The sequence below is a fragment of the Mus musculus genome, chromosome 17 (genome assembly GCF_000001635.26).
Source record: "Mus musculus strain C57BL/6J chromosome 17, GRCm38.p6 C57BL/6J".
Lineage (NCBI taxonomy): Eukaryota > Metazoa > Chordata > Mammalia > Rodentia > Muridae > Mus > Mus musculus.
Window position 1 is genome coordinate 72,025,318 of NC_000083.6, and position 26,357 is coordinate 72,051,674.

Sequence of the window (26,357 nt, forward strand, 5' to 3'; positions counted from 1 at the left end):
CCAGCACCTGGATCGCAGAAACCTCTGGTTGACAGCACATTCTCCAATGAGCACTAGAGGAAAACTTTTTCATCTTAAGTTTGCTCAAGCATCAAGAAAAGCTGGTTGCTTGTTTGTTGAACTACAGAGTGGGTGGACTGCTCATGGGTGCCTGCCTTATTTTACAGCTTCTCATCTGATTGCTATGAAACAAGCTGTGGCCCCACAGACAGGCAGATGCAACACAACCTCTTTCACTTGGCATCATCTGTTCATGGTACTCATTTCCTTACACAGAATTGACATATATGCATCGCCTTTATTACTTTACAAGCTCTGTGAGTACCAACAGGCTCCCTACTGTACACATCTGTAGATGAATAGCCCATGTAGGGACTCAGTTAACAGATGCTGATAGCATGGTAGCTTTTAAACCAAGAGATGCACAGCTGAGAATGTTCTGCATGCGACCTCATAGGTAGAATCTAAAAGGTTGATTCCTTAGAAGATGAGGAGAGAAGAGAGAGAGAGAGAGAGAGAGAGAGAGAGAGAGAGAGAGAGAGAGCAATGATGATCAGAGGGAGGGGTGAACTTGATCAATGAGTGCAGAGTTACAGTCAGAAAGGAAATAGCTTATTGTTCTAGTCTACTTGAAAGCAGCTATAGTTAACATTGATATCATGTATATTTCAATACTTTTGAAAGGAAAAGATTTTTAATATTCTCACTACAAAGAGTGCATATATATTTGAGTGATGGATATGCTAATTGCCCCAATTGATCATTACACGGGGTGTACACGTTTGGAAACATAATGCTATACCCCAAAATATGTATAATTATCAAATGTCAACTCAACTACAAATTAATAACATTAAAATATTTGAGATCTACAGAAAGAGCTGTTGTGCAACTTTGTGCCTATATTTAGCAATACTGTGTTGCAAGTTTAAATTTAGTCTTTAAGGGTCTAGATCTCATGTTAAACAGTGTTACCACACACTACTAGTAGAAAATAAAAACTAAAACTAACTAACTAACTAACTAACTAACTAACTAAAAATAAGTTTGTGACTATCTGAGAGGGTGACCCAAAGGTTTTAGTGGGCACAGCCACACCTGTGTATTCACTGGGTTACTGTTGCAGCCAAGTGTCTACTTCCTGAAGCATGGGTCCTCCAGGCTGTCACTGTCCCCTCTGGCCTCCTCTGAAGTGATGTGATTTGGCTCTCACACTGTCCCCCATGCAGAGGAGGGTTCCTAGCAAGGTTGCCATCAAGATTTCTTAGTAGGAGCTGGACTAATGGTCTGAGAACGCCGTTCCTTCTCATGGGGGTGCTTTCTTGAGATGAGGCCAAGTCATGGTATTTCATTAGGATAATAAAAGGAAGAAGGGCAGACTCCGAGAATTTGAAAGTCTCTCTCATAATGAAAACTGACTGGTAATTTATGGCTAGCCCATCTAAGGGTGACTTCAGGATCAATACACACTCCAGTTAGACTTCCAGACAGTCGATCCCTGCAAGCTCTCACTGTGGCTGAAGGAAGTTGCCTCCATCAACCCACCTTCCAAAGGTGACTAGCTCCCCTCACTCCCGGGCTCACCTTCAGATTTAACATCCTGAGAACACACAGTCTTGTTCGGGAGTCTCACTAGCCCCTCATATGCAAGTGCACTCACACGCAAGCAGACACATGTACATTCACATGTGCATGCATACCCCTCACACACACTTACATAAGTATGTACATACATACTCGCATGGTCCGACACTGTCATAGGCAGTTCTTTGGCCCCGCCCATCTCATCCCTTGCAGTATACTGGACGAATCTGTCTTTTCCTGCTCTGATCCTCCACCCTCTGACTTGAGGACAGTTCTACCTTACCCACAGTTGGCAGCACAGCTCTGTGGCATGTCTGAGACTGCACAGTCTTTAAGGGTTCTGTCTGTTAGCAGCACACACTAATTGCACCTGTCGACGGGGACCAGTTCCCCTGATCTGATCCAACTCCATCCTTCCACTCTCCCGCTTCACACCCTCCCCAGTCCTAGTAATCACTTTCCATTTTCATGGGGACTTTCCCCTTCACATAGGCAAGAAGATGCACGGTCGCCTATTCTCCTGTCTGGCTTGTTTTGTTAACACAATGTCCTTCAGTTCAACTTATTTTACTGCACATGACGGGAGGATTTCATTTTTATTTATGGATGAATAAAAACTCCACGTGCATATATAGTACATTTTCTCCATCCATTCATCTGTTGATGGGCAGCTAGGCTGATTCCGTCTCTTAGCTATTGTGAAGAGTGCTGCAGTAATCATGGGCGGGCAGGTATCTCTTTGGTATGCTGATTTCATCCCCTTTGTATGTATACCAGATGTGAATAGCTGCGTTATATAGTTAGATCTATTTTCAGCTTTTTGGAGATACCTCTACAGTGGCTGCATCAATCTATATGGCAACCATTAGTGTGTTAAGAGTCCCGATTTCCTTACATCTTTGCCAACACCCACTTTTTGCTTTATGGATAACAGCCGTTCCAACAGTGATGAAACCGCATTTCATTTTACTTCTGATTTTCGTTTTTCTGATGACTAACACTCTATGGTTTTTTCCCCCATGTATTTGTTGGTCATTTGTATTTCTTCTCTTGAGAGGAGCACATGTATATCACCTGCCCAGTGTTTAATTGAGTCATGGGTTTTATTCACCTTTTGTACATCCAAATAGTGAGGAATCTAATGTCTGAAAGCCCTCTTCAATTTGCAAGCCCCAGCCTGTAGCTTTTCTGTAGTGTCTTCTACTTCCTTGGCTTTTCTCTCTCTGCAGAGAGTCATCATTGCCATTGAGGCTCCAGGTCCCAGGATAATGCAGTGCTGTGAGCTATTGTAAGCATGGCTAATCAGCTTCTGCACTCACAAGTCTGTATGTGTGTGGAGGGGATAAGCATGTCTGAGGGGTTCTTTGGGAACGGCAACTGAGAATGGCCAATCAGAATTAACCATGGTCTAGACCAGAGGGCTGCCATCCCATAAACCCAGACTCAGGTTCAAGCATCAACCCAGTCAGAACTGCATTCATCGGCTGGGGAGCTGGCTTGATGGAGGTGAGCAACTGCCAGGCCAGTATGAGGATGGAGATGGGATCCCTTGGAACTCACACAGAGGTCAGGCAAGTGCGGTGGTCACTTGCTATCGCAGAACGTAGGCAGCAGATCGTTAGCAGGATGGCCACAGGAGGTGTTCTGGGCTTAAGTGGCTGGCTAGCTTAGCCAGAATTGGAGAGCTCTGGATTCAGTGGAACACCACACCTTGCCTCAGTGGATAAAGTAAAAAGCAATTGTGAGCAATTGAGGAAAAAACCCTGATGGCATTTTCAGGCCTTCAAGTGCACATTGCAAGTGCACTTACACACAAGTGTACACACACACACACACACACACACACACACACACACACAGAGTCTGCCATTGTCATTGTCAGTTCTTTTGCCCCACCCACCTCATCTTCTATAGTATATTCAACAAAACTGTCTTTTTCCACTCTATTCCAACTTGGGGAAATTCATTCACTGCCCACAACTCTGACCCACCAAAGCATCTAGCCACCGGACAGCGGGAGAACCACAAGCCCATGGGGTTCAGGAGTCACTAACTCCTCCTTAAGGCTCTACCTCTGGCACGAGGAACACTTTCCTTTAAAGCTAGGTACTGAGCACAAGTTTTCCTAGTGTTTCACATTAAATATTTATGTAGTGGGCAGCTTTCCTGGGTATGGCTCCGTCTGTGGCAGGTGCTGGGTATGGCGGAACACAGTATGATTCATTAACTCATATGCGCAGAGTTGCAATCTCAGGACAGGTATGACAGGAACACAAATAATCAGGAATTGTGACAAAACATAAGTGCTATCACAGTGGTACAAATAAAAGCCTCCAGACATTTACAGGAGGGGAAACCTATCTCTAGGCTGACGAGATGAATTAATTATGTTTAATTTATGTGCTTTATAGCGGTGTTTGTATGAGGTTTGCTTATAGATGAGTGGCCCTTCTAAGAAGGGTGTTTCTCTAACTCCTCCTCTTTCCCTCTTCCCTACTCCTCAGTCATTGGTGCTCTGAAACAAATAGGCCACTAATGGGTCATGGCTGATGCAGAGAGGAAATGCCTCATCCCTGGGAAGGCTTTGAGACTACACCATTGGGAGCCGAGAGGCAAAGCCAGAGTAGAGCCTTCTTGTTGGGGAGCCTGGAACCCTCAGAAGGCTGGTGACTCTAAAAGGAGATCATTGAGGCTGTCTCAAATTGATACCCTTGGCTGGCAAAGCCAGCCCCCATGCTATTCAGAGTTACGACAGCTTTCAGATGGGGGCATAAACCAATTGTTAAAGACCCCTTAGCATTATTCACCAGGGTGGGAGAATTTGTTTTGGTATCCGGGAAAAACAGCCATTTGGGTAATTGCATTCTGTCTCCCCTTGTCTCTTCAAACGCATTAGCAGGAGATAATATTTCTCATTCCGAGTCCAGAACCATCCCATACAGCTGCCATTAGACAGCTGTCACCTTCCTTTCCCTTTCTGTATGCATTTCTCAGCAGGAAGAATAGCTCTCCGTGTTGTCAGCTGCATTGATCTCGGGTGTAGGCAATAGCTTGCGGTACCTGGAAGCCAGGAGGTAAAGTAGGAAGACACTGGGCTGGGAGTTGAACGACGATGGCCTGTGTGACCTTGGGTAAGGTCATTTAATCTCTCTGGGTTTGGGGTTCTTAAGTTGTGAAATGAGGAGGCTGGGAAAGGCAAGCCCTGGGGATCAGCAATTTGGAAACATCATACAAGGGACCAAGGTACTCAGGCATGGATGGGAAGGAACTTAGAAAGTGGGGGGTGAGGGCTAGGCTTATAGGAGTGTTTTGGCCAAGTATATGGGCTCTTTATGGCTGGAACCCTTCAAGTGGATTCATTGTATGACTCTTGTGCATCATCTCTTACCATCATGGAGTCCTTAACATCCGAGTCCTTCCTTGTTCACCACTGATCTAAAGCCTCAGCTTGGCTTCCTTGGAAGCAAATACTTTCCACTGGCCATTCCCTTCTTGTGGTCATTCTCCAGGAGCTCTATCAGGGCTCTTCTCCCATCAACCATCATGGGATGTTACAGGAGGAGGCTTGCAGGCAGGGCACATAGGCTTAGGGGGTGATGTGGGACTTGAGGAAATCGGTGGAAATAGAGGAACAGAAAGGAAGCCGAGGACAGAAGAGACCAGGGTGCTCAGTCATGGACGAGAAGAAGCGTGAAGGAAAGTGGAGGTGGGGTGGGGGTGGAGTGGGGTTAGGTTTATAGAAGTCATTAGAAGGAGCACAAATAAGGAGACAGATCCAGATCAATACCAGCAGGCTATGGGAACAGGTGCTAGAAGCCCAAGAAATTTCTTTCCTTCCTTCCTTCGCTTACTTCTTTCTTCCTCCCAACAAACACATATTATCAGTTCACAGTCTGACACGGCACTGTAGTTTCTCAAGAGGCAAACATGAATAAAACATGCTCGTTGAACGAGAGGGGTTGACAGTATGTTAGAGGGAGGCAGACTGTTTAATGTGTGACAATGTGTGACTATGGGAAGAGGGGTGTCTACAGCCAGGAGTGGATGGATCCTACTGGGGACATAGGGGAGTGGGGTGACAGGAGGCAGGGGGCCTCAGCTAGCTGCTCTCAAGAGAATTTCCGAGTCACTCTGTGCTTTCCGACCCTGTTCCCCGGGGCTCTGTTGTAGAATCTTGCTTTGTGCAATCAAAACATCTTGCACCTTTCATGGCTCTGTGATGAGCTTTATCCACAGTCACTACACTGTGTGGGAACCACTTCCTGACATCTGTCTTTCCCAGACACTGAGCCTCTTTAAGGACAGAAATGGTTGAATGACCTTCACATTTCAATTGCCCAGGATACCTAGTAAGGTACCAGCCAGGGGTGGGTATGAACCTCTTTCTCGCCAGCATGAAACCCAAGTATTTCAAGTGCAGTGTGAGACAACAACTCCTCACCCAGGGTTTCCATCCCACTGGCTGCCGCTCTTTCTTTGGAAAAAAAAGGAAAGCTGTTTCTCTGGATGTTTTCATCAGCATCCATGGCTTGCTTGGGCTGGCTTCTTTTTCCTTTTCATGTCTTCCTCTCTTCTTTTCCTTCTCCGTGAGTCCCAAGTAAGACGGAGATACCCCTAGTTTCTCTCGCATAGTGTCTATTCAGGCAGCTTCTCAGTGCGCACTGATGTCACATGCTCACAGCTCTTGGGAATGCTTTGGGCCCCTACCCACAATCACTGGGCTTTGCTTGAGATTTTAGCATATCTAGGGAACCAGAGGCACAAGCCTTTTCTGTGGAGTTTCTATGGACTGGTGATCACTTGGTATCAAGAAAGTTTGTCTTTTTTTTTTAATTGTTGTTGACGGAAGTAAGGGTAGGGGAATTAAACCCATGGCCTTGTATGGTAGGAACACCCTCAGTCCACGGCCTGTCTTCTGACTTGAAAGTAAAGGAGGAATGACCTGACCTGGCCAGCACATTTATTTTTATATATACACACAGACATATACACACACAGACACAGAGACACACACAGAAACACAGACATAGACACACACACACACACAGACACAGAGACACACACACATACAGACATGCACACACATACAGACATGCACACATAGACACACACACACAAAGACACACACAGAGACACACACACACACACAGACACAGAGACACACACATATACAGACATGCACACACATACAGACATGCACACATAGACACACACACAGACACACACACAGACACACACACACGCACACACAGACACACACACATACAGACACACATAGACACAGACACACACACAGATACACAGATAAACACACACAGACACACACACACACACATACAGACATGCACACACAGACACACACACAAAGACACACACACAGACACACACACAAAGACACACACACAGACACACACACACATACAGACACACATAGACACAGACACACAGACACACAGACAAACACACACACACACACACACACACACACACACACACACACACACACAAACATATTCAGCCTTATAAGCCTGCTGGACCACTAACCTCCCTCCATGCCCCCGAACTAAAGGCCAGAATTAAATGGTCTCTTAGACTATTGCTAGTTTTGCCTGCATACAGGTTACTTAGTCTATTTTTCTCAGGGAATTGTGCCTTGAATCTTTTGTACACAAGCCCAGGGACCTCAATAATAGACACATTTTAAAAATCCAAATAAATAACTCTTCAATTCATCATTCCCACCTCTGAAAGCGGGATTCTTGGAAAACTGGTACAATTTGAGTCAACAATTCAGAGACGTTGTCGTCTCTTCAAAAAGTTATTATGAAGTGCATTGAGGAACCCAGATTGCAATCTGCTCTTGAAAAGCACTGGAAAATATAATACCTTAGCTGGATGCTGGGGTAATGGCCGTAAGGGGCAGCATCCCTACCACGTGAGACCCACTCCTTCCTCCCAAGCTAGGAGTGAGATTAGAAAACCCTCCAAATGGTCTCACGGAAATAAATCTAAGTCCTTAAAAATGTCACCGAACCCCACAGTCCCTCATTATTATAGGCTATAAACACAGATTCAAAATGGGAATAATCCAAATATTACTGAGCTAATGTTCTACACTGAATGAGAGTCCTTCATGATTAGGGATTAATTAGAGGGAGGTTATTCAGATATGTGTGTCTAAAATAGATACCTGAGTTTAATGGCAAACACCTGTGTTTAAAGGCAGGCAGGGAAGAGAATCCCAGCTTTGGTTAATGATAAACCCTGGAATGGGTAAGAAACTGTGGTCCCTGTTGTTGCCCCCTATTTTCTTCCTGAAGAAAGAACCAGAGTATTGTGGGTTGCCATGGTGACTTCTCTGAGGCACAGGTCAGTGGTAGGACTGCTGAAGGGCTGCCTAACTAGGCTGTCTCACCATGGTATCCATACCACGGCTTAGAAGAACAGAATATCCCTGCACACGGACATTAAGAGGGAATGGGCTCTGACAGGCATCCTGATAGTTATTTCAGATGGGGATACAATCCCTCTTTGACAGGCTTCAGAGTTCACTCTTGAAGACCCTGAAGATCGGTTCAGGGATTGTCGCCAAGCTCAGTAGAATGGTCGTTGAATTGCTGGGGCCAAGGGCATCAGTCAGAAGGCCTCCCGAGACTAACCAAAGCCACTCCAGGGGAGCAAATAGGGAGCAGGGAGCAGGCATGGATAGCACACTCTTAATGTTCTGCTTACTAGCATTCACACACAGTCTTCCATCCCTCAAGCTTGTCCTTATGCAGCTCTTATGCTTTAGGCACTGTGCCATTAGGGGGCTGGTAGGACCTTTCAGGTGCATGGAGGACCTTGGGAGAAGCAGTCAATACAGAACTTGAAGTAATAGGAAGACAATGAACTTTTTTTTTTTTTTGAAAATTCTCTACGTTGCTGGGCTACTTGGGTTATCTTCCTGAGTCTAATTCCAGCCTCATATGTTACAATTCTATAACAAGAAAGAGTCCAACGCTTAGAAAGGTTTTGCTAGATGAGACCTGTTTTGGGCTTCAGATTTTTTTTCCCACGGTAGCATGCTGTCCTCAAAGATTTATCAGCTAGGTGGGCAGGAACACATTCTCATGGATACCGAGTGAACGGAGGGCTGTCAGACTGTGCCGGGGACACACATAGAATTATGCTAAAAGCAAAATCGCTGTAGAAGAGAAGTCACAAACAAGCAGGAGATAATTTAGGGCTAGTTAGAGCCAAATGAACAATTAAAACAGCAGCGCAGCACAAATGCTGAGTGCTAATACTGGTGATGGGGTAGGGGTAGGCAGGGGGTTAAGGGGTAGGGGTAAGGGTGGGGAAGAGGCTTGAGGGGATCTTTGGCGATTATGTGGGGTTGAGACAGGTGGGGTGACCATGCTTGCCTCCTCCAGATGACTGCTTGTTGATGTGGTTAAGCCAGAGTATGGATTTAGTAAGAGGCCAAGAAGGAGAAAAGTGAGCAGGCTGGCCTGGGTCAGGGAAAGAAGGTGGCCTCCAGGTCTTTAAACTTTATAGTTGGTAGGGATCCTCACCAGAAATAAAAAAGAGATGTAAGTCATGTATTCAGAAAACAAATCTAGCCTTAGCGGAGTTGGAGGGAGGGGGCTTGGGAGACACCGCAGGATGGGAAAGGAAGGGAGAAATCCATGGAGCTATATTTTAATTATTGAAGTATTAAAAGTTAAAAAAAAACAAAAGAAATTATAAATATTAAAAACTTCATTGACCTATCCTAGTGGGACATCTTTGTAGAGGACAGTATGAGTGATGTTGATACAATGATGATGTACACCGTGGGATGTCTAGCTCAGGTTGCTCAGCCTATCGGATGAAGAGTTAGCCTTGTTAGAGCTAACAGTAGTGCCATGTATAGCTAAAACGGTGTGGCTCAAGCTTTCAAAGGACACAGTCACTGTTGTGGGCAACAGGCCTCCTTCTGTTGTAAGCACGCCCTATCTGCGACTGACTCTGGCTTGTTTGGAAGATATCACCTGAGATCCAAGGTTCCATGATATCTGCCACTCAACTGATGATTTATCAGGGTACCAGCATCCCACGTTTGATTTCCAACTGAAGACACTGAGTGAGCACCTAGTGGTCCAAGGCTCAGGACTGGATTAGTAGGCTCTGAAGCCAAGCTCATAGGAAGGGGAGCAGAAAGCAGGAAGCTTGGGAAGATTCTAACGCCATTCGGGAGCAGTAGTTGGAAGAAGTAGGAATGCAACAAAATCAGAGGCAACAAGTCTGAACTTTACCATTTGGTATCTATGGATAAAACACTAATACATTTTGGCTTCATTCTGCTAATTTGTAAACAAAGAAAGAAAGTGCCCCTTCCCTCCCCCTAAACCCAACAAACCTTCAGGCCCTTTCAGATTCTAGACGCTTACAGTCTTTTGAGGCAGCTGCATGTGTTGCTGGCCTCAGAGTTGCTATAGAACCTGGGATAGCCTTGCCCTTCGGATACTTTTGTCTCCACCACCATAGCAATAGGATTACAGGTTCATTCACTGTGTAAACCACTGTGTTTTAAGTGGTACTGAGGATCATAGCCAAGGCTGCAAGCCTTCTACCAGCTCTTTACAAGCCCTCAGCATCCTCACTGAGCTACATCCCCAGCCCTTAGTCCTGTGCTTTTCAACAGTGAAGAATCATGTCATCAGCAGAAGTGTCGGACAGGAGGGGAGCTGGCAGAAGACAGTGACTTTACACACACTTGTGCTCAATTCTGTTGGAACCTTCTTAGCTGCTGTGGGAAAGTCCTACCATGAGCCAATCATGTCAGGGTACATGTTACTGATCATTTCCTAGGATGTCCTCGTGGTACCTGGGACCTAGGGATGGAGTTTCTAGGAGGTGGGTACTAAAATGCTCATTCTTGGAATTATGTTACTATATCAGCAAAGGAGAATTTAGAATTTAAGTTTATTCCAACTTAAATGTTATGTCTGTATACAGCTATACTATGTCTGTATACAGCTATACAGTCACATGTCCCTGTGATTAAGTGGCTATCTAAAATTATATAAAAGACTATATTGCCTGGCTTGCACTGTCTAGTTGATGAGCTCAATTTCCTGCTGTGCTTTGTACTCATGACAGTTCCCCCACACCAGAATTTCTGGCTCATTTGTAAGTCCACTTGCTCAAAACTCTCTACAAATTCATGGCACCCTTATTGTGTGCCAGGCGTTATGGTGAATGTCAGGGATTTGAAGCTAAAGTGAAAGACTCACCACTAGTGATGAGGCACAGATAACAGACTAAAGAGTTAGCTTATGACCCCTCAGGTGACACTCCTAGGGAGTCTCAGCTTGGGAAGATGCTATAGCTGGAAGATTGGGCTGGTCTCAGAACACACCAAGCAGGATTTTCTATGAGCCAGGAAGAGAGACACAGTGGAAGAAAATCAACACCCAATGAGAGAGTTCACCAAACGGGGACTGGGCGACTACCTCTTAGCTCTAGGGTCAAAGAGAAGTGAGAGGCTATATATAGCACCTCAGAGGTCAGGTGGGCTTGGGAGAAAGTTGCATCAGATAATATGATAATATGGACATGCACGAATGACTTCTTGTTTTAAAAACAGAGAAGTCTTGGTTGGTGGGGGTTAAGCTACCTAGTGCGTGCTTCTGGGCGTGTGTAAGTAGAACAAGTGCCTCTTCTTCCATAACTGTAAGCTTCCAGCCTCCAAGGTTAGCACCAGACATGGTCCTTTTTAGAGGAAGCAGTCCAACCTCATAGCCCCCTTTTTGTTCTTCTTTCCCTCCTTTTCCTTCCCTCTTCTTTCCCCTTCTTGAGATTTGATGCTTCCTTGGAGAGTCCTGTGGACCACTACTGCCATCATAAATCCCATCTCAGGGATGATAAAACCCTTTAAAGCACTGGCAAAACCGTAGACAATATTCTGGGAGTACAACTAACGTCAGCAGAGATGTTCAACACGACTCTACTAAAAAGTGGGAAAAGGGAAAAGAAGAATTCTCCTATACTAGCTCTGAGTTTCAATTCTGTCTTATGGATTCTGGAAGAGGAGATGACTCCCTTCAAACCCTCCTTCCTAGATTCTTGCGTCTTTCATACAATGAACACAGTCTCAGCTCCCATGACTAAGGAGCTCCATCTAATTCAGTGGCTCTCAACCATCCTAATGCAGAGACCGTTTAATACCGTTCTTTAGGTTGCGGTGACCTCCAACCATACAATTATTTCATAACTGTAATTTTGCTATACTACAATTTTGAATTGTAGTATAAATATCTGATATGTAGGATGTCTAATATGTGACCCTTATTGAGGTTACAAGCCATAGATTGAGAACACCTGCTCTAATTTAACTTCTTGACCACTAGGGGAAAATGAGCAACATATCACTGACCATTCTCCTTGCCTTTGCCTAGTGACTCACAATAGCAAAGACCCCAGCCTTGACTGAGACCTCATTTGAAACAAGACAGGCACAGAACAATATGCTATGTTCTCATTTACACTTAAAAGTTGGCCTCAATGAATAAGAGGAGAATCGTGATTAGTAGATGCTGGAAAGGGTTGGGGGAAGGAAACATGGAGAAAAATGCTTAACAGCTACAGGGGTACAGCTGGAAGGAGGGATAACTTCTCATTTTCTATAGCACAGTAGAATAAGGATAGCTGACAACAGTTAGTTGAATATAGTCAAATAGCTGCGGACAGGGCTAAGAGGATAACTGAGTGACTAAAGCCTCTACTGAGCAAGTGTAAAGACCCAAGTTCAGATTCCCCAGAACCCATAAAAAGCCTGGGATGGTAACATGCATTGCTAATCTCAGTGATCCTACAGTGAGATGGGAGGCAGAGGCAGGAGAATCTCTAGAAGCTTGCAAGCTAACTGTGCTGGTTCATGCAGTGACAAACAATAGCAATAGCAAAAGAGACCTTGTCTCAAATGACGTGGAAAGCAAGGACTGACACGCAAGGTTGTCCTGTGACCTCTACATGCATGTGCATCATACACACACACACACACACACACACACACATTTACACACATACATATATATGCATACACACACACACATATATATATATATATGCATACATACACACATGCACATGCATACACACACATATATACACACAAAGATATATTTACACACATATGCATATATACATACACACATGTGCACAAGTGATGCCTTTGCATGTTGTTCACACAAAGAAAATGAGAAACCTGTGACATACTCTGCTATGTTCATCACACACAGGGTACATGTATGCAAATGCTGCACTGCCTCCATGTAACACCTTATAATATGCACTGTGCCCCAGAATGTCATGCCGTGTTCCACTATACAATTACCATGTGAAACTAAAAATATATCTGGAAAGGTCTTACTCTCCAGCTAAAAGACCATGATCTGAGAGATTATCATGTCCAGATGGCTCAAAAAACCCTTTGAGTATATGTGTGAACACTGCCTATGCATGTGTGTGTGTCCACGTGTGTGCAAGCATGCTTCTTTCTTAATGAAGGGATGGCAGGCACCTGAGGTGAGGAAGAAGAGGAGAGGAAAGAAAGGAGAAGTTCTGTGCCAAAAGAGGAGACTCCATCTGACGATATGCCAGAGCCAGGCCCCAGGTTGCCTCAGCAACCATTTCAGTCACCTTGTCCAAGATGCAGAGCCTCAGGCCTGAGCCTGAAGCCGGAGAGCCAGACTTTGCGGGTGCTCGTATGGAGATCAACCAGCCAATTCTGCAGCCTAGCTTTCTTGCCCTGACAAAAGGAAAGGAAGAGAGTTGAAGGTGAGAATGAGTTAGGAGACAGCATCCAGGGTCTGGAGAGACACATGGAAGAGAAACTGAGGCTAAGGGCAGGGAGATGTGGGGAAAGGCTGTCCCCGAGATAAATGACAAACATAACCGGCTGGGACAAAGATCTGCCTGTATTTGTTTATTTGTTGTCGGTCCGTGTAAAAAGGAGGAACAAGGCTGAATGGAGCGGATGCTCTGGCATCACTGATCTCAACAATTAGGGACGGAGAGAAAGGAAGAGAGGGAAAGAGTACCAGGGGGAAGTGTGTGTCCTCACGCATCTGCACAGCCAGGAAAGGTGCGGAAGGATAGACAGAGATCTGTGTCTGCACACAACAAGGAAGATATTGATCGCAAGATGCCCAGACAGGAAGGGAAGCAGAGATCAGAGATATTGGGAAATCTCTGCCTTCTCTTCAAATCCATACAAATGCAATTCTGGAAATTTCTCAGTTTGGCTTTACATACTCACAGGTCCAAGTCCCCAGGATAGAGATCTCGGGACACTCACAGGCTTCTGGGGAGTTGGGGTACTTGCTGCCCAGCACTCTTACAAACAGGCCTGCCTCATCCATCCTAGAGCCTGTCCTGCACTTCCCCCGCAAGCAACCCCGCTAGTCATTCACCTGCCTCCCCCACCCCCGGTTGTTTCCGAATCATGAACTGCCAGCTATCCCATCATGGGAACAGATGGCCACCATCCTGACCCTCATCTTGGTTCACCTGCCCTGAGGTGCTACAGCTGACCAGAGCTCTCATCCAGACTTAGTATTTTCATTATATTTAAACTTCATAAATGATGGGAAGAATCTGCTTATGAAAGAAACTTTGGCGTATTAACCTCTCTGGGCCTTTTAAGACAATAGATTTAATATGTTCATGAGGATTTCCAGGAAGAAGCTGGTAATTAAAGCTTATTGCCTCTCAGCTACCATTGGCCAGCCTTGAGGCTTGTCCTTCCTGTTAATTAGAGCAGAAAGGGTATCCTGGAGGGATGGGCTCTCACAGGGCCCAGGGCCTCTTTCCAGCCCACTCTTCAGAGAATGTAGGCAGGTCCTGATGTTGCCATGAGCCCCCCCTCACCTTTGTGTGTGGGATGTGTAGTACAGACAGGATATTACAGTGTTCTTTAGGAAAAGATAGGATCCTAGCCTAGTTGCATGAGTGATTAATGAGGGGGTAATTAGTCAATGTTTGTTAACCGTTTTTTTACAGACACAAATGCTGGCTAAGAGCTAAAGGGAGATCTGCAGGAGCATCAAAAGCCCAAAGCCTTCATGTCCCCAAATGCTAACTGTGGAAGCCAGAGGGTTGGTGCCGAGAAGGGAGGGGTCTCAGAGACCATTTCTTTGGTCACTTGTACCCTGTGCTTCGTGGGATCTTCTGGGCAGCCATCCAACAACTACCTCCCTGTGTTTTCCTCCCCTAAACAAATCACAAGGAAAAGGACGATGTGACATCCCCCCAAACTCATGCTTTCAGTGTGACTTGACAACACACAGTGCTCAGCCTTGAAAGCATCCGTGAACCCAAAGAAAAGTCATTAAGCTCTAGGGATACCACTCTCCTGCTCTTCTAACCATGGCAGTCAGCTTGCAAGAAGGCTCCCTCACTTCACGCCCAAGGGGCCTCCACTCCTGAGGACTTTGGCACTCGTTCCCCATAGCTCAAGGTCTATAGAGAGTGCTTCCTGGGCCCTGAGCCTAGTAAGTATCTCTAGGATGGTCAGAGAAAGGGGTGGTACCCATCCATCTCTCTCGCCTTCATTGAACCAATCAACCTGCAAACCAAGGACACCAATGGCCACACCAATTCCATCCTTAGGAAGATTTAAAATACTTTAGGGGTGCTAGGAGATAACTCAGCTAGGTAAGGTACTTGCCTTTCAAGCATGAAGGTATGAATTTGAACCCAGAAACCTGTGAAACGAAGGTGTGGTGGCATGCCCTTTAAATCTCAGCAATGGACCAATCGATGCCTAGAACTTGCTGGTTAGCCAGCCTAGTTGGTGAGTTCCCAAGCCAGTGGGACATTGTTTAAAAGAGCAAGGTGGACTTCTCCCAAGGAATGAGACCTCAGGTTGTCCATTGGTCTCTATATGAACGCGCAGCTCTACACATACAAATGTACAACATGCATACATACAAAACACTTCAGGATAATGTACAGGGATTTCAAAACTCTAGTATTTGGTGAGTCTGCCTCTGAACTTTATGTCCAGTTAGGTATTGACTGCTTGGGAGGTTGGACCCAACTACTAGTCTTGAGATACCATTCACTGTCCTTCTGACTATGGCTTGCACAGAGAGAATGTCTCCCCTTCTAGACCCAGCTTTATACACAGAAGTAGGAGGTCCGACGTATTTCCTTTTCCTACTCATATTCTTGTATCCTCTTGCTTCACAAATATCCTCTATGATGTATCCCACCTCAAGGAATGGGGAAAGTCAGCTACAAATAAGAAAAGTCTTTCAAAGCTCACATTATAACTTAAGCCTTCTCTGTGGTTTGCAATGGAATTAACGTTATAGCCCTGGTGATCTTATTATTAAATGTCTTCCCACTGTGACTGGTTAGAAGTAAAGTCACAGGTCACAGATGATCCATATTCCCACAGGTACAACATCCAACTGTGAGAAGCTTGCCTTATCCATTAGTCCTCAGTTTGCCTGTGGCACATTTCCTTTAGTCACTTTCACAGGCTGAACCTAGAGAGACACTATAGAGAGACGGCTTGTTCTCAGGCCTATGGACCAGGCCCTGGGTGTAATTATCCAGTCTTTCCTCATAGGGCTTCTATTGGGCTTCATCCACATCCCGTTGGCTCATCTTTTCTTGATGTCTCCTACCTATGAGCTAAGAACCACCAAAGCCATTGAGTCAACAGTACCATGACATGTTCTTTGGAGGTTGGAAGGAGTGGACCTAAGCCACTAGTTCCAAGCATCACCAAGTGGGACACACGTAATCACACTTGTCCTTCACGTGGACACTAAAGTAGGTATTGCCATCTTCATTTCTTACCCACAGTTCCATCAGGACAACAGATACACAGCATTTTGATGATTCAGGTAGCACTCACATGAGTCAAGAGTTAGACCCGTGTTTTCCATCCCCGGATCCTATCCCTTTTGTAATGTTCATGTTCTTGTGCCTATTGCTTTTCTTTCTGCTTTTGAGTACTGGTTTGTCAGCTATGATTTCCTTCCTTCTTTGCTTCTTCTTTCCTCTATCCCTCTCTCCCTTCTTTTTCTTCCTTTTCCTTCCTCCCTTCCCTCTCTCTTCTTCCCTCTCCTCTCCTCTCCTCTCCTCTCCTCTCCTCTCCTCTCCTCTCCTCTCCTCTCCCTCCCTCCCTCCCTTCCTTCCTTCCTTCCTTCCTTCCTTCCTCCATCCCTTCCTCCCTTCCTTCCCTCCTCCCTTCCCTCTCTTTCCCTCCTTCCCTCCTCCCTTCCCTCCTCACTTTCTCCCTCCTTCCATTTTTTCTTCTTTTCTCCTCCTTTCTGTCTTTTTTTTTCTTTCTTGATCAGGTCTTACTTGGTAGCCATGGTTTCTTTTGAACAATGAAAGTAACAAGGAGGCGGAGTTAAAACACTTAGTTCTGCTATTATCTGCTGTCCGTGGGAGACAGACCACGGGAGAAGTGATGGGTTGAGACCAATGTTGAAGTGCATTTTCTTATCCTTTCTGGTCCCCATTCATCTCACAGCCACAAATGTTAAGAAATGGCCATACGGGGTCCTGGGTGACCTAAATAGGAAATAGATCCCCAAGTCCCTTATTCATCACTGGCTGGTACATTAGTCTCATTAATAACTAGGGTTTAATCCTCCACCTTCAAAGAGAATTTCATTACCCCAAACAATAATTTTTTTAATTACCAAGACAGAGTGACAACTGCATATTGAGTACTAAGGTCGATTTAAAACTAATAAATACTTTTGGAAATTCCTTGAACATTTTAATGAATTAAAAGTTATGAAATATTTATAAGCAGTAACAACACCATTTAGTACCATTAATAAAATAAATACATTAGTCAGAGAATGAAATTCATTACTATTTTACTACTAGACACTGATGTCAATGATGGAATAGTGCTCCAAATTACTTGTAAAAGAGACCAATTATTTTAGTGTGATTAATCTTTTCAATTATTTCTTTTATGTAGTTGTAATTTGAAAGTAATTTTCTTCTGGGAGTACCATGACCTCAGCACATTCATTCTTTATTTATTTATATTTAAAAGCCCTTTTTGGATCTAGCCTCCACTCCAGGGTTAGTTTCAATGGTTCAATATTTAAAATAGTAGCCCAAGCAATCGCTATTGTTCCTAGGCACTCTACAGACATTTATAATTGGCTTTCTTAGCGATTATGAGTAAATCATTCCAGAGTAAGGACGTCATTGCCAAAAGTAGCTGTTCACTGGTGGGGAAAGGGAAGCCAGCCAAACACTTTCTTGGTCTTGTGGCCTGGCTCTGCTTGGCTGCTTCGGAGTCCAGTCTGATGGGAAAGAAGCATGCGAGCAGCATGACTAAGGAGTTCCTCAATTTCCAACCGTCCCCACAGGATCCAACAATATTAGTTCTTTGCAAGGCACAAAGACTTCTAGAGACCAGGTCACAAAAATGATAAAGGAAATGACATTATCAGAGGTTAAAGCATCAGTTGTGGGGGAAAGAAGAGAGGTTGCCTTTGCAACCACAAAGCAGATCTAGGCTATTAGAGTCTGCTGGAAATAAGGTAGCTTTCCCTCCATGGCTACGGCTTGGACAAGGCACAGATGGAAGGCAGAAGGTGGGTGGGACTCTGCCAACACCCACTGGGAGAGCTGTGCAGAATTATTCGGCTCTGCTTCCAGAATGAAAAGACTCAGCTTAGTCAAGGGATGCTTGAGAGAGGAGGAAGTGGTATTTATCATGCGGGGCACTGGCTAGGAGCTCTGCACACAATATCTGTTTTAATCTCCCAACAAAGCTATAATTATGTATTATTAGCCTATTTAATGATGAAAAAAAAAACAACCAAAGCCCGTAGATTTGAAAAAAAAAAAAAAACTCTTGCAAGCTCACGAAGGTGGTAAGCGACAGCTCTGAGCTTCCACACTCATTTGGTCTGATTTAAAAGCCCATAATCTCCCTCCTACATTAGGATAAGCAAACCTTTATTGAGCGCTCACCATGAAAACAGTGCTCTTAGTTGCTAATTGAGACACGGGGATTTAAAAAAAACAAGACTTTGATTCTAGGAAGTTAGCATCTATTGAGTGAGACGTATAAATAACTGCGCAGAGAAGTGGATTGTTCTAAAATAGAAAAGCATGGAAACAGAATTCTGAAATGAGACAGAAAATAGCGTCTCAGCTGAGAGCTGAAGGATGTGTGGGGCTGCAGAGCATGGACCGTGAGGCAGGAGCATGGGCAGGAGGACCTTGGAGGGCTGGAGGTGCTTGGGAAGGTATGAGTAGGTTTCAGTCGCCAGATGAAATTATGACTCGTGGGGACATGCATAGTGTATACATTACTGTGTGTGTGAGATGCATGTGTATGTGTGTCTCTGTGTGTACCTGCATGTGTGAATGAACATACACATGAGAGAGGGGGAGGGGAGGGAGGGGGAGGGGGGGAGGGGAGGGGGAGGGGGAGGGGGAGGGGGAGGGAGAGGGAGAGGGAGAGGGAGAGGGAGAGGGAGAGGGAGAGGGAGAGGGAGAGAGGGAGAGGGAGAGAATGTGTGTGTGTGTGTGTGTGTGTGTGTGTGTGTGTTACACACATGGAGACCAGAGGTTGGCTAAGGGTATGTGTATGTGTGTCTGCATGTGTGAATGAACATACACATGAGAGAGGGGGAGGGGAGGTTCTAGTGAAGGTGACTTGCTAGTGAACCCTGGGGAATCTTCCTGTTTCTGCTTCTTCAGTGGTGGAACTATAAGCAGGTACTACCATGCCTGTTAACTAATTAATTACAACGTGGGTTCTGGGGACTGGCTCAGGTCCCCAGTGTTTTACTGACTGAGCCACCTCCCCAGCCTGACATAATTTTAATGCTTACTTTTAAATGACTCGGCCCACTGATAATTAAAGGTAAGAGGTCCTGGTGACAGAGTTAAGAAGCAGGGTTTTGAAAATCGGGCTCATCCTTCTCTGGAGGCTGTGACTGTAATTTCCCTCTGTTGTTCAACTCCAAGGAACAGACCCAGTCTTCTCAGAGTTGACTCTGTCCCTTGAAGTGACAGGCCTAGCTGGTGGAACCTCTCAGTCTGGTCTTATGTGGTTTTCATCACCCACTGTGCATCTGGCCATTAATCACCATCGCCAAGCTGTGCAGGGGGCATCTGAAGAGCTAATTTGTTCCTGTGAATGGTAGCTTCTCCATGGGAAACTGCACTACAAGGGGAGAGTAGCTCATTTTATCTGGCTTCTGGCAAGGCAGGGCCTAGAGAAGTTAGGCAGCCCATGGCGTCGGTTATATTGCATCTCTAAGTCACTTTCTTATTGGCCCTTGGGATAAGGCCAGTGCCAGGAAAACTATTGACATATTCCTATTCCCACTTTCAATTAAAAACCAATCAATGTGCCAATTCTGGAGGAGAGTGTCAATGGCCTTTCAGGTCTGAAGCATTGACCTGTCTCTGGAAACGAGGAGGTGGGAAAGAGGACTTTAGTTCAGGTTTTCTGAATGCTGGTTTAGGTCTTACATTTCATGATCTTTTTGAGAGAGCAACATTGGAGCTAGAATAGGGGAAGACATCTCTGCAAATGGAACGCCTTCTCCATCTCGCTGGTGCAAATTAGGTATAAGCAGGGACGCCCTTTGGGGAGCAGTTTCTGTCCAAAGTAGAATGAAGATCTTAAGCCCACTGTATAAAATTCAGCCCTAGGCAGGAAAAACAATTGTATATTAGGGTCGTCAGGCCCTGAGATTTCTATCTTCTGGGTGAATGTCTGTTGAATGAACAGGCAGACGCACCAGTGAATGGTCCAGTGGATGTATAGATGATGAGCTCTATGCGGAAAGTGGAGAGGGGTCTGCTGGCAATCCCAAGACAGAGAGCTATTACAATCTCCATTTACAAGCACAGATCAAGGACTCTGCTGAGGTATTGCTTGCTGCTAGAACACAAAATGCCCAGCTTGGGCCAGGCTGCCAGGAGTCCATGGAGTCATGATTCATTTTGCCCAGCTGGAATTTGGAGCCTACCCCAGACTCTGGTTGGCTTCACATGGCCAACCAAAGATTTGAACTTGCTTATTTGGCTTCTCTCATTTCTTCTTATTCTCCTCTTGGACTGAGGAGAGTGTCTTCCATTGTCTGTCATAATTTCTGGTGTGGGAAGCTGGCAAAAATCACCAACTTTTTTTCTGAGAACATTCACACTAACTCTATGGCCGGTCCATCTAAGCAAGGACCCATGTGGGAAAGAACTCATTGTGTGTGTGTATGTGTGTGTGTGTGTGTGTGTGTGTGTGTGTAGTGTGTAGTGTGTGTGTGTGTGTGTGTGTGTGTGTGTGAGAGAGAGAGAGAGAGAGAGAGAGAGAGAGAGAGAGAGAGAGAGGGAGAGAGAAAGAGATATTGCAGTGGTGTCAATCTCTAAAATATTCAAATCTCAAGCTTAGTCCTGATCTTTCCAACAAAGTATCGAGTATATCTGGTTTTGGCTTTCATATTTTATATGAGAGGAGAATTATAGGATCAGAAAATACAGATAACAGAAGAGCTGAAGATCAAGCTGTCTAGTGGTTCTCAAACTGCATTTTAGGAAGCCTCATTGTAGGGCACACAAACCTATGGAAGAAGTGGTTCTGGGCCCTATTTTTAAAGGCCATTCTCCATGTATAACTTTATATATTAGCCTCCAGTGTATAACTTTTCAATGAGGTTTCAGTTTTTAAACCATGATGGTTATTTAAGTACCCACGAGGCAGTCCCAGAGAAGTTAAGATAGTTGTGCATATCCAACCTTGAGGACATGTACTTCAAGGTAACTGAGTTCCTCTTGGATCCCTTCTACTTCCTGAGCTAGTCAAGTAAGTCCTTGTGGGATTTGTTCTCCCCAGCAAGCAGCTCAGAAGTAATGTATATGCAGAGGTATCAGGAATGTAAGGGACCTAGACTGTATTTGGCTGAGAAATCTGTGAGCAACTCCAACAGTGGATCTGGCCCAGGAAACCACAGATGTGTTTCTTGTAGGTTCCTGAAAGAGAAGGGTAATTATGGTGGCTGAGAATAAAACATATTTAGGCTCGCACTGGGGTTGTTCCTAGCTCCATGTTTTACATGGCTGGATCTTTAACAGCTCTTTGTTTTCATTTTGACCAATAGGCAATAGTGTATCTCAAAGGCCCTTGACCAATCTAGGAAGGGTGAGGGAAATACTGAATTGATTTCTTAGAAGCAATGAAATCAAAGGAGATGGAGGGACAGAGTACATTAGGCTGTCCAGTAATGTAATCTATCACATTTCAAGGAAAAATCTCTGGGTCTTCGTTCATTACACTTTCATATGGTGAAAGAGGCTGTCTAGATGCCTTGTGTTACCCTTCCAGTGGTGACCTTCCTTAGGAAGCAGCTAAGATCCAGATGGCTTCCAATCCAATTATCAGCTGTGACTCTGGGGTAATGACTTAATTCTCTGGTCCTCAATTTCCCCACCTAGCTAACAGATGTAATAACAATGGCACACACAGCTTTCAGCACTGGAGTGAGGACGAAGGAGTCTAATAGGAACACACACATACAGCAGGGCAGGCCCGAGGAAGTACTAAATGAGTGTTTGTAATGTGCATTGTGTGAGCTCCTGAGAGCCCTGCGGATTCTGTTAAATCCATTTCAAGGATCTGGCCCTGCTTATTCTGCACCTCATAGTTTACATAGGAGTCTCTCTGAAGTTGGGGGACCTTGGGGAGTGACCTTCTCTAGACTGTCTGCCAGCAAAAGGCTTTTTCTGAAATGGGATAAGGGATTCCCATATCGGAGTGTCTCTAGAGGTTGATGCCCCTCCCAGCCATACTGAATGTATAAACCACTCCCTCACTAGTTTTTCTGGGAAATGCCAATTCTGAGCAATTTCTACTCCCAGCTGCCTTCTTTTGGAAGTGGTCCACTCCACTAGCCTGAAGCTATAAAACAAGTTCAGCATTTATTAATTAATTGATTAACCAATCTGTCAACAAGCATTTATGTGATATTTCCTATGTGCTTAGCACTGTGCTGACTGCTCCCTTGAGCAACCAATGAAATAAAGGACAGCATATTGAACATCAAGTTAGGGTCCCCCAATGACTAATTGAGAAAAGACTGCTAGATTTAGATGCAGACACCAAGGTCTTCCAAGCAGAACTTCAGTAGCTGCCAATGGCACTTCCCGAGCAAGGAAGTCTAGCACAGTCCCCATATTATTTTCTGACATGAGAGGTGATAGGGGGTGAGTTATGTCCCTTGAAAGGACTGCAAGAAATGGGAAAACTGTAGTTTGCAGTGTTAGAAAGATGGGCAATGGTCTTAGAAAGGCCACCTAGCTGATACCAAAGTCCATATTACTATATATAAAGGATCTAAGAAAAATAAGAAATGGCTAAGAAAATGTGACAGGTAAATTCAAGAGTCAGCAATGTAGTTGGGAGGTGGTGGGACACATCTTTAATCCCAGCACTCAGGAGGTAGAGGTAGGTGGATCTCAGTGAGTTCAATGCCAGCCTGGTCTACAGAGTGAGTGGGCCCAGGATAGTCAGAGACACACAGAGAAAACCTGTCTCAAAATAGTCAAGAGTCAGCAGTGCCTATGTGGGCACAGATAGAGTGTGAAGTGGCAGTAAGCTCATGTGCTGGCCAGTTTGCTATAGGGATCAGAGGAACCAAAAGAGTCAAAAGCATTCTAAGGTATCCAGTAATGAATTAAACTTGAGTTTCTACATTCTACAAAGGCATGGTGTCAAGGATGAATCTATGGCTTTGTGATCAGAGCAACTTTGACTCTATGATTTAGAGATTCCAGCAAGTTTGGAAACACCTGTGACTTTCAGTTTTCTTGCTTGTAAGATGAGAAATGTCCTGCTCTATATCATTAAGCTTGTGAGAGACAGTACATAGGCAGGGGAATGGACACTTCGCCGTATCACATGTGATCGCATCATCAACATTGGTACGCATTAACTGAGCATCTATTAAGTGTACATGCTGTGACAGATAAAAATATTTAAAGAGGAAATGGGTAAATCTGTCTTCCTGAAGACACCACAGATAGATAGTGTCTCCTTTGCAGGGAGAATTGTACCCAGTATCTCCTGTCAGCCTTCCCAAGATGAGCTAAAACAATGTTCTTCTTCACTGGGGCCAAAGCAGAGGTCTAGTGTCATTTAGCTGTGTTTCTTTTCATACTCCATCTGGGACTCATTATGAGAGAGATCAAGGTGCAATTAGTCAATAGACTAGATATCTTGTACACCCACCCACAGCCCCGGTGAGCATGTTACCAGCATCACCCACACCTCTAAGAAACTATTTCTTTCTCCTTCTCTCCTCCACAACCTAACCAAAGCTAGGGTCCCAGGACACATGAGGACTTGCCTGTATCACATAGGATTCAGGGATGCACCAAAGCCTATCCTAAATCCCCTTGATTATGAACACAGGAGTGCAGTTTCAGGATGCTTCCTATGTTTGAAACTTGTCTACATTGCTGGCATTTGCTCCACTGTGGGAAGAGGGCTGGAAGTGCTCAGAACATTCTGACATGACCACTGTCTTCTTTATTGTTCCTCACATGTCCACACTGGCCCCTCCATAAGCCTTGGCAGCTAATGTGTTCTCAGTGAACAAAAGAATGCAGTGGTCACCTGTTTCCCCATGAAGACCATCTTGTCCTTGGCCTTGGAACCTCCGGACCTGGAATCAGGAAGGAGGCTAGACTGTAAGGACCTCCCCAGGTTTCTGGACCAAGAAGAGGCAGCAGAGGGTATACCCTGCAGAGGTCATTTTCGGTGTCATGAAAAACCACAGAAGGAGGTCACACTTTGGTTTTGCAAGGATGGAGAAACAGAGAGGGTGCAAGCTTAAGCTCTACAACAGATGTACCACCCCTCAGCACAGCACCTGGGGAAGAGATTCTCTGGGCGACAGGAGTTTGCAAAGCAAGGGGCAGAACACCTGGGTACTTGGCCTAAATTCAGAATTTCTGCAGAGCTGTCACACGGCAGCATTTTGTGTTGGGCCTGATATCTGGAACTATGTGCACAACCGCTTCCTCTCCTCGTGTTCCTTAAGTGGGATTATGCTGCTATCTGTGGAAACTAGCATCTTATCCCTGTGGTATTTGTGTTAACTGGTTACACTTCAACAGAGGGCATCTTTTGGATGAAAGAGATCCTTAGAATCTGTGAAGTTTGATGGTGCCCAGAGACCTTAACAGATCATTAAATTCACAAGTGTGGAAAGTTTCTCTCTCTCTCTCTCTCTCTCTCTCTCTCTCTCTCTCTCTCTCTCTCTCTCACACACACACACACACACACACACACACACACACACACACACACTCCTCGTTCAATCCCAAACCGCCTGTTCCGCACGCATTGCCTCAACACGGGGTTAACCACCTTCTCCCCTGTAACCCTTTCAGTCTGTCACAGGAGGTAGCTTTTCTTTCCCCAACATAGAAACCAGTTGACTAAACTGATTAAACTAAAACAAGAGCAATGAAAACTTTCACTTGCAAAAGTCCTTGTAAAGCCATCGATGAAGGGAGAGTCACAGTACCAGGAGCAGGGAGTCACTATCCCACCTCACAACCAAGAGGCACAAGGTTTAAATCCAGGCCCCTTCACACAACAGATGACCACCTGTATGTGGGCTTTCATGGTTGTTCACACATATTTTAAATTGAGAATTGAGAATTAAAGTCTAGAAGGGACCACAGGCGTCTTTCCTATCTTTTCTTAGGATCATAGGATTCATTCTTAGGATGTTTTGGTCCCAGGATCCTTAGGTGGGTGCTGTTTAGTGGCTCTCTGAGCAGAAGCAGGGACAGGAACAGAGGAACAACAATGAAAGCGACTCCTTTAAACCCATCCCTCCTACTCTCCCCCTCTGGGAAGGATGCTTCAGGTAGACTGGGGCCTTCTGATGAACCAAGGACCTCAACATCACCTAGTGACTGAGAGTTTGTGCCTGTGTGTTTTCCACTCAGACTTGAAACAGTGTTTAATGAAATATGCATGCAAAATAGGATGTTGAAAACCAGGTTAGGAGACTCAAACCCTGCAGAGGGAAGAAGAAAAGACCCTCAGAGGCCTATGGAGACCTGAGAACTGTCCTGGGGTATTGCGTTTGGGTAGGGTTTTTTTTTTTTTTTTTTTTTTTTTTTTTTTTTTTGGATGCAAAGGTAAAAAGGAAAAAAAGAATAAAAGCTTACCTTGAGGTCCAGTCACAAATGCAATATTTATGCAAAAGAACTTCAATGACATAGTGGGCCATGCCCATTAGGCTTGGATGAAAATAAGCCCAAATCCTACATCTAAACATTTCCCATGGTGTCTATTAGCAAGAGCTCAGATAAAACCAAGACAAATGCTTGCTTGTGAATTTTACCGCCAGAAAAAGCCAAATAGTGATGATCGTTAAGTTGCGGGGGAAGGTGAAGGGTGGGTAGAGATGTAGGTGAAAGAAGATGGCAGAATATTGGCAACTGTTAAGTTGTGCTAAGATTCATGTACTACTCAACTTACTTCTTGTCCATTTACATTTTTTCATAATAAAATATTTTTAAATAATGAGAGGCACTTGTCACCACAGAAGTTAAGCTAACATATCATCTAAGAAAGGCTGTATTCCACTTGATAAAGTTTGAAGATAAGTAGTTACAACTTTACTCTAGAATTCTTTGAAGAATTAATTGCCTGGGCTATGGCATACTTGCTAATGTTCGGAATTAGTTCCTGATCACCATAGACCTTGCATTCAATCTAAACG

General features: G+C 44.8%; 1 protein-coding gene across 3 annotated transcripts in view; it reads right to left on the bottom strand.

Moving 5' to 3' along the window:
- The window catches only part of Alk (anaplastic lymphoma kinase), a 735,715-nt gene that overhangs the window by 156,330 nt on the left and 553,028 nt on the right, over positions 1 to 26,357 (bottom strand). The gene's annotated exons all lie outside the window — the stretch shown is intronic.